The 13,274-nt window shown below is 51.4% G+C and overlaps 1 long non-coding RNA gene across 1 annotated transcript; it reads left to right on the top strand.

Moving 5' to 3' along the window:
- The first annotated feature begins 1,938 nt into the window (after positions 1-1,938).
- LOC138436033 (uncharacterized) lies at positions 1,939-10,015 on the top strand. Its single transcript, XR_011255318.1, has 2 exons — positions 1,939-2,583; positions 9,628-10,015. It is a non-coding gene; the product is annotated as an uncharacterized lncRNA (long non-coding RNA).
- Positions 10,016-13,274: the final 3,259 nt, after the last annotated feature.

A 13,274-nucleotide genomic window follows, 5' to 3' on the forward strand; every position in this document is an offset into this window, starting at 1 on the left:
AAGAGACTGTGCTGGCACACGGAAGTGGAGGGGAGGCTCTTCATTGGCATAAACTTTTGTAATACAAATTTTGAAGTAACTGGATTTTCAAAATGAGCTTAGAGAAACATCCTGGCTCAGCCATTTAGTAACTACCGGTCTTTTGGCGAGTGACCTAACATCCAGTTTTAGTTCCTCATCTAGAAAATGAAAATAATAACCCCATAATGTTATGGGTGGGGATTAAATGAGAAAATGATGTATAAAGAGCTGAGTGCCATATCTGGGGAGTCAGAAGGCTGCACCAAGATGTGGAGGATTCGGCTCCATGTCTGGAAGCTCACACTCGGGTTGGGAAGTCAGTCTCAGCTGCGAGGGTGCCCCTGTGCACAGGGAATGTGGTGACCAGGGGGCATCCCCCACTTTATCTCGTTTCCTCCTCATCGCAGCCTGGAGCCGGGCAGGGGCAGCATGGGGAGCAGAGCCAAGTTGAAGTTCACACCTCCGGACTGCAGGGCAAGAAGGCGATTCAGGCCTCACAACCGCTTTGACTTGTGTGGGTCATGTTCCCCTTGAGCGGAGGCCATTTTCCATCAGCTGCTGGGTTAAGGGGAGGACAGAGGTCCTGCCTCATCTGCCCTGTCCTTTCAGGCCAGTAGGACTTGTCGGCAGGTATCCTGGAGGCAGGCGGACCGCAGCCCAGGATGCGGTGGAGGAGTAATTCTGTGTGGCTTTATCATTTGAAAACAGCTCAGGCCCCCTCTCGCTACCTCTCCCCCAACCCATGTGCATTTCGCTCCCGAGGCCCCTCCTAACTCCTGTGTCCATGCTGGGTGGAGCGACTTAGGCAGCTTTCTCAAGTTTAGAGGAAGGAGGTCGAATTAATCAGAGTATTTGGATCCGAGGACGCTGAGCTGCAGGGATGCAAAAGGTCATTTAACCCCTGGGTCCCCACTATTTTGGAGAAGGAAGTGGGGGTCTGGAGGGCAGAATGGGGGCATCAGGGTTGTACACCACTTTGTGCAGCGCTGAGACTCCGTCCCAACTCTTCTGACTCTAGGACAAGCGGCAGTGGAGGTTCTTGAGCTTTCATTTATTTATTTATTTTGGCTGTGCTGGGTCTTTGTTGCTGTGTGGGTTTTTCTTGACTTGCGGCAAGCAAGGGCTACTCTCTAGTTGCTATGCATGGGCTTCTCATTGAGACGGCTTCTCTTGTTTCAGAGCACAGGCTCTAGGCAAGCCGGCTTCAGTAGTTGCAGCACATGGGCTCAGCAGTTGCGGCTCTCAGGCTCTAAAGCACAGGTTCAGTAGTTGTGGCACACGGGCCTCATTGCTCCATAGCATGTGGGATCTTCCCTGACCAGGGATCGAACCTGTGTCTCCTGCATTGGCAGATGGATTCTATACCACTGAGCCACCGGGGAAGCCCAGTTCTTGAGCTTTTTAGCTGCAGAAAAATACAGCACAGAGTGTTTAATGAGGATTGATTTGTGTCTCTGCATGGGTGCAGGGGTGGGGGGATCCGGGGTGGAAGAAACGAACACATACTGGGAGCGAGAAGACTACAGGGAGCTGAAACTCCTGAGATTCAGAGAGGTGAGCATCCCTCTCCCCATTGTACAGATGACAAAACTGAGGTTCAGAGAGCTCACATCAGCTTCCAGAGGTCTCATGGCTAGTCCGAGACAGAACCAGGATACGAATTCAATCCTTCTGCTTTAAAGCCTAATGCACTTTCCACAACAATAAAGCTTGAAGTCAGGAACAGGGCATAAAGTTTTTCATTCTAGTCTCCTGGCAGGCTTTGCAGTGACATCAGCATGTGGTCAGTGTTGTAGGACCAACAGGGTGAGTCAGTCTGAAAGTCCTGGGGACCACCATCGAAATCCCCTTAGCAGTGGATGCCTGGGGTTCCTGGACAAGTGACATGAAGAACCTGTTCTCAGAATTAAATGAGTCAGTGTGATGAGGATGTGGTCAGGACTACTCGCCCTGGTCACAGTCAGCATCCTCCCGGGGCCAGAGCCATGCCTTCCAGGTCACAGACACCTGATCGGAGGATTAGTGGCCACGCCGAGCCCTGGCTCCTCTCAGGTGGCTTGAAGGAACCTCTGTCCCATAGCAATTTCTGTGTGGGATGGTGCCTTGTGATCCAACTGCACTCTTTCTCTTGGAAACTCGGAAGGAGTGGCTGCTGTGTCCAGAGCCGCGAGGAGCGAGTCGTCACAGTGAGTCCCCAGGACCTGACCGCATAGGACTGTGCTTCAGAGGAATCGGTGCTCAGTGCTGCTGTCTGGTTCTTCTAGAACTTCTCCACTTCCTCGTAAGTCCTCACACACCCACGGCTCCTTCAAGGAGCACTCTTTGCTTTGGGGTTCTGGTCACGCCAGCTGGAGCCTTGTATTCCCTGTGGCTGTAGAGAGTCCCCGCACTTCTGAGAAGCACCCAGAATATCTACATGCTCCTGTACCCATGCGGTGGTCTCGGCACCCCAGCCTCATGCTTCTCAGCTCATATTTTGCTGGGATAAAGCAAAGCGGGGCAAGGAATTGAGGATATACATGAAGGAGTCGTCATCAGGACTAACTAGAGGATTTAAGGCAGGTAAGAAAGGGAGAGGCGGTGAGGCCAGTGAGAATGAGGGTCTGGGAATCCAAGATGGTTGGAACTGAGGTTCCAGAGGGGCAAAGAATGAAAGCGTGGAATGCAAGAAACTGAGATTATGGTGGAGTTGAAATTATTAGCAAAACGAGGTCTAGTATATAAGTACAGGACTAAGTGGCTGGGGTGGGTAGAGGACAAGATTGTTGGAAAGGAGGTGCTCAGGGAACCGTGTTCGCTGCACAGTACACCTCCAGAATGGAGGAATATGTCCGATGCCTGGAGAAAATGACCACGACCCAGGGATTATCATTACGAGGAAGTGACGGCGTGAGCCAGCCCGACAGGTGGCTGTGAGCACATGTCCCTGGGAGAGTCCTCTTCTGACTTCTGATTTTAAGATAGATTGTTGGCAGAGGCGTGAACTTATGAGTTACGTCCCCTGCATGATATGAGGATGCAGTCTCTTTAATTGTTCACGCTGCTGTCCCACTAGCTTTGCTCTTATGGGCTTCTTTTGGAGGCAAGGTTTGTTTGTTTTGACTATGCTGGGTCTTCACTGTGGCACCCAGCTTAGTCCCTCTGTGGCATGCGGGAGCATGTTCCCCAACCAGGAATTGAACCTGCCTCTCCCGCACTGGAAGGTGGATTCTTCCACTGGGCCACCAGGAAAGTCCTGGTTTGTTTGTTTGATGATTGTAGGAGGAAAGAAGAGATGAGGTTATTCAATAAAAAGCTGTCACCACCCCTGTTCCTGCTCGATAATATACTGGAATTAAATATATTCCATGACAGAGGAAAAACACCCGTTTTTTAACATGGATCTTAAAATAAATATGAAAAAAAATAAAAATAAAATAAATATGTAAGAGCTTTGGGTGAGAAGGCGTCTGTGTGTGCTTATACCTGGGACAAAATGAGACGCAGGCAGAGGAGAGTGAAGTGGGAGACGGGCATTTGTGAAGGAGAGGCAGGAGGATCCAGGTGGAGGCGAGCACCGGGAAGCTGAGGCCCAGGAAATTGGTTCTGCTAGATGGGCCAGGCTCACAGATCTCTTAGGAAGTTCTTCCTGCTCCCTGGTTAGCAGGTCACCGGTGGTAGGTTGCTTGCTCTCTGTCTCTCTTCCCCACACTACCTCCTAGCTGGGTGAACTTGGGTACGTTTATACAACCTCCTGGAGCCTCGGGGAACAGTGTGCATTCAGGGGCAATCCCACCGCACACACTGACTCCCCTATGTGTGGTGTGTGTTAGTCCCTCAGTCGTGTCCGACTCTTTATGATCCCATGGACTGTAGCCCGTTAAGCTCCTCTGTCCATGGGATTCTCCAGGCAAGAAAACTGGAGTGGGCTGCCCTTCCCTTCTCCAGGAACTGCCCTATAGCATTTTAAAAAATCTGAACTATTAATGGAGGTGGTTTTTGGAGGATTGCATTATAGGCAACCTGTCCTTTGCTCCTGCAGTGCTTGAGTTTTTGCTATAAGAATGTATCATATTGTTCTCATATGCATGCTAGTATATACATGAACATGTATACTTATTTTTCTACTTTTATTTTTATTTACTCTTTTGAGTGAACAATTTTTACTGAATCCCTGAAAGATTAAAAAGGACCAAATGGTGAGTTTGGGTACCATAACAGAAAACCTCACCGAACTGTACCATTATTCACAGGAGTGAACAAACCCCAACATGACAAAATTCAAGTTCTTCTATAATTGTTACAGTGAATGTAAATGAACTAATCATTTTATCATAACCTTGCTTTGTGCAGTTGCTCAGTCCTGTCTGACTCTTTGTGACCCCATGAACTGTAGCCCACCAGGCTCCTCTGTCCACGGGATTTCCCAGGCAAGAATACTGAGAGGGTTGCCATTTCCTCCTCCAGGGGATCTTCCTGACCCAGGGATTGAATCTACGCCTCCTACATCTCCTGCATTGCAGGTGGATTTTTTTTTTACTATGCTACCTGGGAAGCCACAACTCTTCTTTAATCATATGAAAAAGAGGGAATTTTATTTTTGTATTTTTGAAAGTTCTGTTTCTGTTTTTGACTTAAGTGGTACCCGCTTGCTGTTGGGACAGCATAGTTTGAAGATCATTACATAATGGCCATGATATGTGTCCGATACACATCTTTAAATGGAAGAATGGCTTCTCATTTGGTAAAGAGAATCCAAGCATAGAAAGGAGTCAGGATTGCTAAGGAATCTGCGTGTCTGCTCTGTGAGGAGGGGTGTCTCCCCTACCACACCCCAGCCTCTGAGTCCTGCATGGGCTGAAGTGGGTATTGGGGTACAGTGCTCAGCAGAGTTGGGGTTCGGGCAGGGAAGGGAGAGGCAGTACGGGGCCTCCAAGCTTGGAGCAGCTTCGCTGAGATCAGCACTCGCTGGGGAAGTGGGCGGTTTGAGTTTTACTTTCAGTTTTCACTCCAAGTCATTTCAGGATGAAACTCATTTAACGGTCAGATCTCTCAGCCAGATTTCTCAGCAAACCTGGGCTCCACCCTAGCTAGCCCAGGTTGTTCAACTTGAGCTTGAGGGTGGAGCTGGGAGGAAAGCAGTGGGCATGAGGCCAACGGCACAGAATTCCATCCTCTGCAGATCGGAGATTCTCCCCTGGGTACCAGTGCCTGTGGGTGATGGTGGGCAGGCATCTTCCTCCATCCTCTACTCGTGTGTGTGTGCTTAGTCACTCAGTTGTGTCCGACTCTTTGTGATTCCATGGTCCGTATCCCGCCAGGCCCCTCTGTCCATGGAATTTCCCAGGCAAGAATACTGGAGTGGGTTGCCATTCCCTTCTCCAGGGGATCTTCCTGACCCAAGGATTGAACTCAAGTCTCCTGTGTCTCCTGCATTGCAGATGGCTTGTTTACCCACTGAGCCATCGCGAAAACCCTGTCCTCTAAACATGGACATCCACAAAGGAGCTCTAGGCCATCATTAGCAGCCAGTGTGTGCCAGGCTGGTACTGTGTCTGCAAAGCTGATAAGACACCACCCTAGCCCAGGGGAACTCACAGGGTAGAGGGGAAGGAGGAAGGGAGAAAAGGTTGGGATACAGCGGGATGACAGCAGCCCTCCTGGTGGCCGCTCTGTGCCAGGCACCTTCAGTTCAGTTCAGTCACTCAGTCTTACTTACGTTATTTTCACTGTCCTTACTATGACTCAAAGGCAAGGCTTCGCAAAATTTGAGCTATGGACCTCCCATCAAAATACAGGTTCCTAGGCCACACTCTGAGCCAATGGGTCAGAATTTACTGGAGTTGGGTTGGGCGTCTTCATTCTTTTTATTTTTTAAAAATAAAAATATTAGACTTTTAATGAAAAAAATTAAATTTTTTTATTTAAATTTTTAAACTTTTTTTTTTACATTTTTAATTGAAAAAAATTTTAGGCTGCACCATGCAGTGTATGGGGTCTTATGCCACGCTCCCTGACCAGGGATTGAACCCATGCCCCATGCATTGGGAGCATGGAGCTTTTACCACTAGACTGCCAGGGAAGTCCCTGGGCATCTTAATTTTTAACAAACATCTTGAATAACTCATGTATTTCAAAGACCAAGATCCTGCCCCTGCCTAGGGGGTAGGTATTGTACATTAGTATGTTTTACCAGTGTTGTTGTTCACTTGCTAAGTCGTGTCTGACTCCGCGATCACATTGGACTACCATGGTTTTTACCAATAAGAAACCTGAGACTCAAAATAATTCAATTGCTCAGGATCAGATAATATAAGTTGTAGAAACTTCATTCAAACTCTGAGCCAGGCTGATCAAGGACTCCACTTGACCTGGTGAAATTCTGATTTATGCCTGTCGTCCTGCATCAATAATGTAGCCTCTTCAACCTCAATGGCATTCTGGTTTAGATACTAAATTATACGGGTACCCCGTGGTGTAAAAATATTAGTCGCTCACTCCTTTCCAATTCTTTGCGACCCCATGGACCGTAGCCCTCCAGGATCCTCTGGAGAATTCCATAGAATTTTCCAGGCAAGAATACGTGAGTGGATTGCCATTCCCTTCTCCAGGGGATCTTCCTGACCCAAGGACTTAACCCAGGTCTCTCTCATTGCAGGCAGATTCTTTACTGTCTGAACCACCAGGGAAGCCCACCCCAGGGGGACCCCCTAACAGTTACTCTGTACCACACCACTGCCCCTCCAAAAGGTCAGCCAGTGTGGTTATGGGGGACACACAGAAGATGGCAGCGGGGGGTGGGAAACCGATCATGGCCTGGCTGGGGAGGCAGAGAGGAGGTGGAAGGGGAGACAGGCCAGGGAAGACATCCCAGCTGGGACACTCACCCTAACCCCCTTTCTGCCTTTGGGACAGGATGGGAGACAAACGGTCTTTTTTTTTCCTTTTTAAAATTTTTGGCCATACTGGGTGGCATGTGGAGATCTTAGTTGCCCGACTAGGGATCAAACCCGCGCCTCCTGCATTGGAAGTGCAGAGTCTTAACCACCAGGGAAGTCCGGACAACAGGTCTTCTTAAGAAAGAAACTGAAAGACAGGCTTTCTTTTCCACCGAGAGCTGCAGCCGTGGCAGCTATGAGCACACGTCACACCAGTAACAGGGTGCTCGCGTTGCTGACTCCTGCTCTAACCACCCGCACACATCGCCGAGATGAGCAGAGAGCCGGAAGGGCAGCTGGAGGCCGTGGCTGGGAAATGGGCACTCCCAGGCCTGGGAAACTTGGGGAAGGTGGGTCCCAGCCTTCTCCCGACCCAGGACCCGCGCGTCCCAGCATCCAGCTGAGTCACGAGGCAGTCTCTGACGTAGTCTTTCTATGACCTTTGTGGATAATGGCGGCAAAGTCAACACTGAGATCCCCAAGCCTCATATTTGATGAAAGGAAGCTCATTTCCCCCCTTCTCCAGGGACCTTTACAAACAGAACTGCCTGCACATCTTGACTAGTTTAGATACAGCCTGCCCGGAAGCAGGAGGATGGAGGAGATGACCTCTGGGGTCCCTAGGCGCCTATGGGTTCTGTGATCATTACAACCACATGTCAGGACCTGGAGACGTCCCTGTTTCCTGCTCCTCCACCTGGTGGGGGACTGCGGGGCCCCTTGGCTGGTGTAGTTAGCAGGTCACATGCTCTTTTCCCTGCACACCACTACCCCGGCCTCATCCTCTGCCTCATTGCCCCAAAAGCAGGTCCCGCAGTTCTTTTCCTGGACCTCCCTCTTGTCCTGTGTGCAGAAAGGAGCCGGGGTGCTGACACAGGTTGGGGCCCTAGCATTTCCCTACATCTTCTCTGACATGCATCTGGATTTTCCAAGACCAGCCTGGGCCATTCCTGGAACCAGCCTCTTTCAGTGACAAGGAGCAGGACGTATGTATGCGTGTATGCTCAGTCATGTCTGACTCTTTGTGACCCCAAGGACTGTAGCCCACCAGGCTCCTCTGTCCATGGGATTCTCCAGGCAAGAATACTGGAGTGGGTTGCCATGCCCTTCTCCAGGGGATCTTCCCGACTCAGGGATCGAACCTGTGTCTCCTGCATCTCCTGCATTGCAGGCAGATTCTTTACCACTTGAGCCATTGGGAAGGAGCAGGAAGCCCTCTTCCTAAAAGAGAGCCGAGACCCTCTCCAAAGCCACCCCTATAAACCTTATCCACTCTGGACTAGCAGAGCTAGTAGCCGTGGTGTCTGTGATCAGAGGTGCCCCCACTGGCCAGATGACCAGGGAAGAGCATCCCCCGAGGACACTAGGCCTACACATGCATCTCTGATTTAGGTCATCCTGAATCGGGCAGCTGGAGGCAAGGGATTGGCCCAGGGCCCAGCCAAACAGAGGTTCCTTGGAGCCAGCTGCTGGGCTGACAGCTCAATAGAGGGAAAGAAAGCCTGGCTGGGGTGGGGTGGTGGGAAGTGGGAGAGAGGGCGGTGGGGAGAGGACAAGGAGGAGTGGGGAGGAGTGTGGAGAGGAGGGGCAGGAGGTGGGGCACAGGCTGCCGCCCCATCATTTGGGGACACAGAGGTTTTAGGGCAGAGGCTTCAGGGGAAGATCGGGTGGAGGGAGGGAGTGGGGTGGGGGGATCTCAGTACCTCCCAGCTCGGCCTTGGGGAGACTCCAGACACAGTCTCTGGGTGGGGGGTGGAGGTGAGGTTTTCGGGAGAAGAGAAAAGAAAGCACTAGAACTACTCACAGGTGCAATGCTCCCCACTCAGCTCACACTTGTTTACACACCTACATTTTGCACGCCAAGCTCCATGCTAAGCCCTGGGCAAACCGGTAGATGAGACTCAATCTCTGGCAACTCTCGGGGGAGAAGACCCACAACATGCCCAGGAGGCAGGTGTGGGAGCAGAGGTAGGTGGGAAGTGCTGAGATTCCTTCCAGAAGGAAAGGAACACATGGGTTGGTCTTTATGTGTGAACTCGGGGATCTGAGAGCTGGGGAGCCCCTCGGGAAGGCACCCTGTGGGTCAGTCCCTACAACTGCCGCAGACAAAGGCTTCCTTCCTTGGTGTTCCACTTCTCCTAGGGACCAGGCAGCAGAGACGATGGTTCTGAAGGTCAGAGAGGGAAGCTCCGATAACACTGAGTTAAAGGTTTCCTAATGTGGGGTTTTCTGTTCTTTGCTTTTGGTTTTGCCCTTAGAATTTCTTGGAGCCTCTAACATGTAAATTTCTGAGACTTAGACAGTATGGACTTTTGGATGCTGCAAGAGACTCTGTGACTTAGAGTTCTTCTGCCCCAGTGGTGGAAAGAACTAAAGAATAAAAGACTGGATGTGGGCACTGATCTTTGGGCTTCTCCTGGGAGGTCTGGGCGTCCTGTCGGCCACTCCACCTGTCCCCAAAGGCTCTTTGAAAGTCCTTCCGCAGGATTAAAGATTTGATGATCTTGCCTTTGTCTTCAGTGATTTGACCTTGGGTGAGCATTTCCCTTTATAGCCTTTCCACGTTTTCTCTCAGTGAATTGGGTCTCGACTCATTCCCATCTTCAAGCACTACCTGTCCCCAAAGCAATTTTGTGTTGGACTATTCACTGTCACTTCCCTGAATTGTCCTTTATTATTTTCTCCATAGGTTCTGACTGCCTGGCCAGGTTGAACGCACCCTGAGGGCAGAGGTACTTCTTAAGATAGTGGTTCAAAGTTCCCCCAACAGTGTGACGAGATGGACTGGGAAGGGACTTCTGGGAGGACTGGATTTGCTTCTTCACTCAGCCACTCAAGTTCCCAAAGGTCATTTCCTTCTATTTAAAAAAAAATCAGGGGGCAGGGGGCACTTCTCCGGTGCTTCAGTGGTTAAGAATCTGCCTTGCAAAGCAGGGGATGGAGATTTCATCCCTGGACAGGGAACTAAGATTCCACATGCCAAGGAGCAACTAAGTCCACACGCCACAAGGGATCCTGTATGATGCAATTAGGACCTGACCCAGCCGAATAAATATTTCAAAAATAAAATAATAAAATTTAAAATGGAGTTAACTGAGCTGAGGGAAATGGATTTATAAAGTAGGTTTCCATAGACCCCCAAGTCATTTCTGTAAATCATTTATCCAGCTCCCACTCACCATGTTCTCAGCACCATGCAAGTCATGGAGAACCCTGAAATGGGCCTGTGGTTCATCCATCCCATTTCATCTGGACTGTGTGTGGATAAGGGTGACGATCATGGGGAAAGCATCCTTACAAAGCTTAAGAAAACCTCAGCATTCTGGAAAGGGAGATAGAGATATTTTTAAATGCAGGATTACCAGGCTATGTTTCTCGAGCTGGGGTCCCCATGCCATCCCTCCCACTTCAGAATAGCCACATCGGTAATACAGAGCACAGGGCACTTTTGATTCTAAAAGGAGAACTGAGAAGGTGTTTTGCACTGAGATAAACTGGAAGCTGGGATGTTGGGGGGAGGGGGAGGGAGGGCAAGGGGGGATGGAAGTGGGGGAAGCCAGGGGCAGAGCAGACAGACCCCCAGCATGGGCACGCACCCGAACAAGGGCATGTTGTGAAGCTGTGAAGCCTGCGTGGCTCCATCCTGGCCCCTTAAGGACCACCCTGGGAAGCCCTCTAGAAAACCCATCCATCATGGACAACAGTCTGCTTTCTTTCCTCCCCGGTTCAATATCCATAGCACAAAAATGTGCTTCGCTAATGGAAACCTTGTGCTGGCCCCTCCGAGGATGCTGGCGGTGAGAGGCAGAGGAGGAAGCGGGTGTGTGGCGGCCGGGGCTCCCACGTCCGGAATGCAGCGCACGCGGACAGGGACAGCGGCTGGGGAGCCCGGCTGGCATGGGGCCCTGTGACAGTGACAGAAAGGAGGCCGGGCAGCTGGGGGGGCACCCCAACCGCCCAGGGATGGACGCCACCCTTCTCTGTGCTTCTCAGTGATTCAGAGGCTGCTTGGTGCGTCTGGCTGGGGTTTTCACTGGCTCTTTCAGACCAGGTTGGAGGGGGGAGAAAACAAGAAAGAAAGAAAAAGATCAAATTTCAGTTCCCCTCAACTGCCCTGGGTTTGTGCAGCCAACTGTCATTGTGAGACTTCCATTGTGAGACTGTCGCTGCCTCGGTCCTCAAGGGGGTCTGCACGTGGTCAGGGTCTGCACTGACATGACAGCAATTAGCAGCCCGCCCATCAGAAGCCACTCCCCACCCCCAGCTCCCACTAACAACCTAACCACTGGCTTAGCCCACAGGGCTGTCTGAAAGGAGGGGCAGTCAATGAACGCTTATGCTTATGGGGCATGTGAATTGAAGCCAAGGGTGGGCACTGAAGGAATCCGGACCCAGGTCTTAAGAGACCTGTGTTCTAGTCCTGGGTCTGTAGGAACTGGCTGTGTGACCCTAGTTAGGTCACTGAACCTCTCTGATCCTTCCAGTCCTCTGCTGAAAACTGAACAGGGCCGACGATGGCCCTCTCCAAGGCTCCCCACTTCAGTCCTGGGATGCCTTGCCGGCTGGCGGGTAATCGATCAGCAAGGTATGAATGAAGAGCTGCAGAGGCCTGGGTAATAGGAAACAGCAGTGACCTAACTTTAATTTTTTTTTTTTCTTTTTTACTTTCTGTTTGCCTCTGGAATGTAACTGGGGCGCACATTCAGACACGAACTTCCTCTCCTTCTCTGCTCCCCTCTCTTTGGTCCTCTGTTCAGCCCTCCTGGCCCCGGGGTGGGGGTGGGAGCCTGTGCTGCTGAGCTGGGGGCAAGGGGCGGGTACTGGAGGAGAGAAAGGTTTCCGGGTGGGGGCTGGAAGTCGTGGGGGAGGAGTGCTCCAGGCACTGGAGAACTGATCAGCTATAAGTTCATTCTAATCCCTTCCCGATCCAAAAAGGTAGGAGATTGTGAATAGAACATTCCTCACATGAAATACCATATATACTTGCCTAGAAGAAGCCCTGGGAAAAACCGTCCTGTGTATTTAAATGAGGAGCCTCAAGGAGATTCATATGAGAAGGCCTAGTTCTCCTTCTGGTCAGTGACACAGGGTTAGCTCGGTTTCTAGCCAAGCGGGGCCCCAGCAGAACTGAGATTGCCAGGGCCCTGGTCAAGGCCGTGGGCACAGAGGCTGGGAAGGGAGGGTCCTTCGTGGAGAAGCCAGCGTGCGGTTGCTGCCACATTCACTCCACGTGGCCTGGCTCACGGGCCACATTCCTTCTGCAGCGGCATCTTCTATGTGAGCATATACGGTAACCGAGGCATTCCAGAGCCCGGCCTCTGGCCAATCAGGACTTGGGGCCTTTCTGCATTTTTTTCTTTCAGAAAAAGTTTTGGGCCCTCTAAGGAGCTGCAAATCAACTGCAGTCTACAGGGTTGTCATCCCCTCCCCCAATCTCTGACCCTCTGTCGTGGTGATGGGGGTGTGTGTGTGTGTGTGTGTGTGTGTGAAATAGGTCTACCTTGGTCCCCATCCTGGGGAGAACCCCATGGAAACAGGCCGGCTGCTCCAGGTGTGGGGAATGTGGGTGCTGGGGAGAGGAGAGAGAAGCTGGCTGGCCAGCTGGGGCCATTGTCAGGGCACTTGGAGGGGGAAGGAAGGGAGGGGAAGAGAGAGGATTCTGTAACTTGTGCATCTAGACATGTGTTGTGTGTGTGTGTCACCCCCGGAGGGCCTCCCTTGCAGGACCAGTGAGTGGCAGGGTAGTGGGACAGACAAGCAGTTGGTTTCAGGAAGGGGAAGGAATGGCTGTCTCCCCAAGAGTCGGTGTCTAGAAGCGGCTGCAAGCTGGAGGGATGGGCCAGGAGAGGCCGACAGGGTGCTCTGGCCTCTGGGGAGCTGTGCTGGTCAAGTTGAAAGCTGGCCAGCCTGGGATTTCCTCCCTGGTCTTGAATTCTGGGTCCTGACCGTCCCATCTACAGCCTCTGACTCTGCAGCCGTGTCCCCCAGGCTCTGTGGCTGTGACCCCTGCTCAGGTCCAGGCCAGTTCCCTTTCTTCCTCCGCGGTTCCGGATGCTGAGGTCTTCCCACTTCCAGATGCCGTCCTGTTCCTTGTTCACTTCTCCTTCACTTAGTTCTCCTTTTCTTCAAGGCTGAACAGACCCACAGGCAGCGTGACCCACAACCTAGAAAACCAGGTCAGTCCCGGGGGCACATTTCTTCGTCTGAGCACCTGAGATGCTTTGCCCCCTGAAGTCTTGCCTTAACATTCCTTTTACGTGGTGGACTCTTATCCAGATGAGGACATCTGAGATCAAGAGAGGTGAAATAAAAGAGCTTGCAACTTGGACACCCATC

This window comes from Ovis canadensis, chromosome 3 (genome assembly GCF_042477335.2).
Source record: "Ovis canadensis isolate MfBH-ARS-UI-01 breed Bighorn chromosome 3, ARS-UI_OviCan_v2, whole genome shotgun sequence".
NCBI lineage: Eukaryota > Metazoa > Chordata > Mammalia > Artiodactyla > Bovidae > Ovis > Ovis canadensis.